Genomic DNA, 6,083 nt, shown 5'->3' on the forward strand with positions numbered 1-6,083 from the left:
TATATATTACAAGTTGATAATTAATAATTTGTGTCACGATTACACGAAAATAATTAAACTAGTAGTTAAGATTATACATTTTTGTTAGTAGTGTATGCCTTCATCTAATGTGCATGCTGTATAGCTTGAAATGAACTAATGTACCCTGGGCACGCTTAACTCAGTGTTACAGAAAACCATCAACCGAAATAACAACCCAAAAGTCCTCTGAACTCCGACAATGAGACAAATAATATTACAAGGGATCAAATTTCATAGACAGTTCTATCCAGTTGAAAAAAGTTGGGACACATCAACTTTTTCCTTACTTTGTCACTTTAATGAAATTGGTGTGTCTAAATCTGTTATGAAAGTTATAAGTACACATATGCATAAGAAGTTATTTCGTGTGCTCTGTTATAATTCCGTTACACTAAAAAACGAAACTTGGAGCAAACATAACCATCAACGATCATACAGCAGTGACGATTTTCGCGCGGATCTAGACATGCAAAAAGGGAGGGGTCAATTTAGCATTAGCGGTTCCAGCCTGCTTTCATCTATTATTATGTTATCTATTAGAAAGATGAAAAAAGATAGGCCAACTTCAACACCCAGGTCCTCCTCAAATGAGCCGCCGACAATTAATTTTCCAATAATTAGTAGTGGAAATAAAAGTAACTCTCTAAATTACGCTGCACGATGCTAATAATTAGGGGGAAACAAAAGTAGCAATAAGAGACAAGTTTTTCAAGGGATTTGGACATTTTTAGTTACAATCGAAACATTTAACGACACATGGGGTCAGGTTACATTTTCGCAAGCTGTTCTGTACAGACATGCTGAAATCCAAGTTCGTCACTACATTCTTAACATTAGCTTACATAAATACAAGGAGATTAGACAGGCCCGTAGCCAGGAATTTCCACGGGGGGGGGGGGGGGGGTCGATGATCCAATCATACTCAAAACGGTTCAACCCCTCGACCCCACAACTACCCAACCCTTTGGCTACGGGTATGTTGGGATATATCTGATCTGGGTTGATCTATATATGATATTGATTTTGGGAATTAGTAAAATACATCTGAAAAGATTACTTTATTACTTTTTTTTATTATAAAAATTATCCGTAAATATGGTATTTATTTCAAAACTTGAACAAATAACAAGAAACATCTACATCAACATACGGTACGATTTAGCACAATGAACAAGTATACTTATGTTCATAGTAACATTTTATGCATGTTCTTGCCGTATGGAAGTATATCAGGAAATTTAAGTTAAAAGTAATGTTTTTTTCTCGTAGTTTTTACAGAAAACGATTCTCAAACATGGAAAAATTCCCGGTTAATGATGTCAGTACATATATTCGAGAACCATTCGTCATTTGATAAGATCGAGTAAAAATATCACTGCTTACTTTAAGATGTTCATTTAATCTGATGAGAGGTTGGAAGTTTACATTATAGGCTGGTGCAGATTGATGAAAACCGTTAGATTCTAAGTTTTACTTTTATCAGCACCTACACATCAATTTACTTTTTCCCTTGTACTTAATGTAAAAACAAGCCATTTTAAACAGGTGTTTGTTTTTCAAATTAATGTTGTAATTCTGGGATTTTAGTTGGATGTATATCGGCTGTTTTGAAGTCTCACTGGTGAAAAAGGAGGCGAACAAAATGCCATAGGGATCTGCAAACTCAAAAGCTGTAAACAAATTGACAATGCAATGACAACAAAAAATATAACAGTAAGACAAACAGCAGCAAACAAAACACAACAACACAAAAATACGTAAGATTAAGCAAAACGAGGCCCACCAAAAACCGAAATTCAAGGATGAGGTCGGTTTGAATCCATATAAAGAATATGCGTCTTCTTTAATAATAAACTGTATTTTTTTTGTCTTTGAGTATAATGCAGTATCGTCCAGTTTTCTCAGTATTCTTATAATTCCGTGCAGTTCGTTAAATTACTATGTTACTGAATCAGTGTACCGACGGGACGGACGGACGTTAATGTCACCACCGTACAGGATGTCGATTGATGTGAAGCTTTTATTAGTAATATCAAACGCTGAATTTTTAAACATACATATCAAAAGCAAAATATAACTTATTCGTCTTATTTGTTTTAACCTACGAAAGAGAGAGCGGACGTTTCCAAGTTATTTAACATATTTGGTGCAATAACGATTACACATACATGTATGTGTCGATGGCAACTTGAAAAAAATGAACTCTTTGGCCTCATAAACAAGTGCAATTGAATTCTAGTCAAAAATGTGTATATGCTCAAGTTAGAATTTGTAGCCGAGTCAAAACTGTTTGTTACTATATATATCAATATCTCATTATAAGAATTAAGACGATATCTTTTGAATATTTTGAATATTCATAAGACGTTTGAAAACTGTATTATATAAACTGTTTCTCGTTTTGTTTATATAGATTAGACCGTTGGTTTTCCCGTTTGAATGGTTTTACACTAGTAATTTTGGGGCCCTTTATAGCTTGTTGTTCGGTGTGAGCCAAGGCTCCGTGTTGAAGGCCGTACTTTAACCTATAATGGTTTAATTTTTAAATTGTTATTTGGATGGAGAGTTGTCTCATTGGCACTCACACCACATCTTCCTATATCTATGTACGCAGATATCATACATACAGGAATTATCCTGATATGATTATATAACCAGAATTAGAATTTAGTCACAGGCACTAAATCGTAATATATAGGGATAGTAGATCTTCCCATGGATAGAAAACAAGTGCCTGTGAATTTAGTTGCTTGCTCTGACGATTTAGATGTCGAACACGGTATTACCCGATTTGGTATAAGAAAGACAACTTTTAATTTTTTTCACATATTCGTTATATATCCATTCAATGCTTCACATGTTACTTTTTATGTATAATATAACAAGTCTGAGTTGTAAAGTGAAATCATGTATTGTCACGGTTGCTGTGTGTGTGTGTGTGGGGGGGGGTAGTTTTTTTAATATGTGATATAAGTATTGTATCAGTGCATTGGTATGGTTGAATTCGATGTTGTATACCTGGTTCACTTTTACAAATTGTGACTTGGATGGAGAGTTGTCTCCTTGGCACTCATATCTCCTCTTCATATATATCAATTATGTGTTTGTTGTCCTGACCAGTAGTATTAATTTTTTGGCATATTTCGAATTATTTATTCATTACTCAGTATGATTTTTATCATGACGTGTTTATTGATTAAAGACACTTTGTTGTTAAGAACACTTATAAAGAAAGTATGTGTAGAACAAATAAGAGTCAACTGAACTAATCATAGCCATATGCCCTTTATGATTTCCGGTTGTTAATACATTGCATTTTAATTGTTGGTTATTATTGTGCGAAGTTTCAAGACGAAACTTAAGAAAGTACTTCTCAACCTATCATAGCTAGATATTTATCACAGGCACCTGTCTATAGCCAATTTACAAATAAGTAATGAAGGTAAAAAAATCAATCAATCTAGAAGTCCACTCACTTTGACTTAGTCTAGTATGGATTTCTTTTTTCTTTTTTTTGTAATACAGATACCGCTCATAGAATTTCTTGATTATATCAACTTTTTTTTTTACTTTGACAGGTGTTTTTGTTCATACCAACACAATGTGAAAGGAGAAAAGGAAAGGAAAATACCAGAAGTGATAATACTCCATGAATTATACAGAAAAAGGGCAATAACTCTAGTGGAAATAGTGCGCCAATATGTCAAAAGTTGTCAACCCTTATATAGCTGGTGAGCTGACACTACAGTAGATTGATACACCGTTTGATGATAAACTGTATGTACATGCTAATGTTGTTTTTAGGTTGTACACATTGCTATGCTATAGATTAAGATGACTGAGTCAGATTAAAAGACTAATTAACCTATAAGCACCACTCTAAGATTCGGCCTTTTTGTCACCCAGACACTTATAATTTGTTGTTGCCATAACCATTTATTGTCAATGTGTTAATGCTAATAAAGTTATGATATAACATACATGTATTATATGTCTTTTTTGTCACGAAGCTTCTCGAGTGTTACTCGATTTTTTCATCTTTGAGTTTAGCGCTATTGACTCGAGTGAAATCCATGAAACTAACAATTTCATTTCCATACGAAAGAAAAAAACAATAGAAACTCCATCAGTCATACTGTATTATCCAACAATTATTTTGTTATATATTGCATAATACTGTTTCAAAACAATTTCCCTGAGTCTTTTCTGTGAAAGTCAAAATAAGTTCGAAATCAAACATGTGTTTAACAAATGAAGGTTTTCTAAGCACAAGAACACCTGTTGAAACACACAATTGTTTTGTACATCATTTGTTGCATACTAGTATGTTCTTATTTAAAAACATAATTTCCTCTACAAAATGTATCGAAGAGAAACAAAAATAGGAGAAATTGAACAGTTCCAATGTTTATTATTGAAACTACATAAACTGTTTATTTTTACTATTTCACGGTCTTTAATAAACAAATTGTTGATTTCATCAAAACTATTAAAATAAATAACTTGATTTGCAGTGTAATAACAAATTGTTTACAAATTTGTCTGATAACACCTTTATCATGCCAATCAAAACTGCATTACCAATGCAATAAAGTTCCAAATAATTACAGTTTAAGTTTGAATTAATTTAAAAGTGGTAATTAACACTTACTATTATTATAATAGTCAATCCGAAAGTCAGTTCCGGTGGTCAAAAGTCAGGTCCCGTCCGTACTCCAAGAGTTGACAAGGAAAAGGGAGATGTTTTGTAACAAGCCGGCTTGTCTCTCACTGTACACACATTTTCAACATCTAAGCCAAACAGGGTTGGTTTATAAATAGTCTTAGATCAGATTGGTTATCGTAGAAACGTGAGATTCTTCAGAATATATGTACGAAATCACTTCCCAAGATACTGCCAGAAGACTCACAGTGTTCAACTGCGCAGCATCACTTCCATATATGGAACGCGCGTGAAAGCCGATACTAGTGAATGATTGTGTACATGCACGTGTGTCATACTGTTAGTATGATCACAATTAGATAAGAGGCGGAACTGAGGACCAATGACCAACGTCTGGACCAGTGATTAGGTAAATTAATCCCTCATTTCCAGAAGTTTCCAGATGGTAGACGAGTAGAGAGCCCTGTGTGATTAATATGTTAGCATAACCACATATTTTTGATACATGTAATAATTAATTAACCGATAATACGGATCAACAGAATAACACATGTACATATTCTTAAATATTCGCTTCCTTTGGGATAGTAGATTATATCACAACGCAAACATTTCCTGCTGTATAATGTGCTTTTAATTTTTGAGATTAGGTCGTGTTTTTGAACTTCCTAACAGATGTTAATTCATGCAAATTAGCCAGGAGCCATGCAGAAATATTTGTTTTATGTTGACATAGAAAGTAAAAAGAACATTTAAAAATTAACAAAATTATAGAAAACAGATATCTTTAAAAATCTCAAACAAAACTTAATAGATAACTTACTAGATGTCTTCACCTAGCTTAAGATCATTTAACAGTCCATCTATCTAACATCAGCCAAAAACAACAAACAGAAGCTTTTTTATACTTTGAATATATCTCAAATGACAGGAAGACCATGGAAACTACTTAACAAATTATGTCATAAATTGGTAGGATTGAAAAGCAAGACATCCGCTAATGTTGTGTGATTTTTCAGTGATATGAAATTGTCTTTAAGCATGTTAAGTGGACAAAAGTAGCAGACACTTAACACTTCTGGCCGTTTGATAAAATATTTTTTGCAATACTCAGTAGATTTGTCAATGTTTCTCATTTAAAATACTTTATACAACAAACCTCTACTGATAATGGCACGACCTTGTAAAATAAAATAATATTTTTAGATTTTTCTAATATCTTACCATGTTTTAAACATGTCAAGAATGCTAAGTTTTACTGAAAGGACCCTATTCAATAGTTTTTTTTTACTTTCTAAGCTTTATTAGCTTCGATAATTTTACAAGTGACGGCCCTTGGATTTTTTTCATTCTAAAAAAAATATAAGTGTGTGTGTTTAATTCCTTCCATGGACCTAAC

At 33.0% G+C, this 6,083-nt stretch overlaps 1 protein-coding gene across 19 annotated transcripts in view; it reads right to left on the reverse strand.

The window, feature by feature from the left end:
* The window catches only part of LOC134688781 (filamin-A-like), a 69,750-nt gene extending 64,117 nt beyond the window's left edge, over nucleotides 1-5,633 (reverse strand). For 15 of the 19 annotated variants that reach the window (XM_063549466.1, XM_063549476.1, XM_063549458.1 and 12 more), the window contains exon 1: nucleotides 4,673-4,914. The gene's annotated coding sequence lies outside the window, so the exon portion shown is untranslated. Of the gene's footprint in view, nucleotides 1-4,672; nucleotides 4,915-5,507 lie in introns of those variants that run through there. The other 4 variants (XM_063549474.1, XM_063549475.1, XM_063549473.1 and 1 more) reach the window with 2 other exon arrangements.
* Nucleotides 5,634-6,083: the final 450 nt, after the last annotated feature.

This window comes from Mytilus trossulus, chromosome 1, assembly GCF_036588685.1.
Source record: "Mytilus trossulus isolate FHL-02 chromosome 1, PNRI_Mtr1.1.1.hap1, whole genome shotgun sequence".
Taxonomy (NCBI): Eukaryota; Metazoa; Mollusca; class Bivalvia; order Mytilida; family Mytilidae; genus Mytilus; species Mytilus trossulus.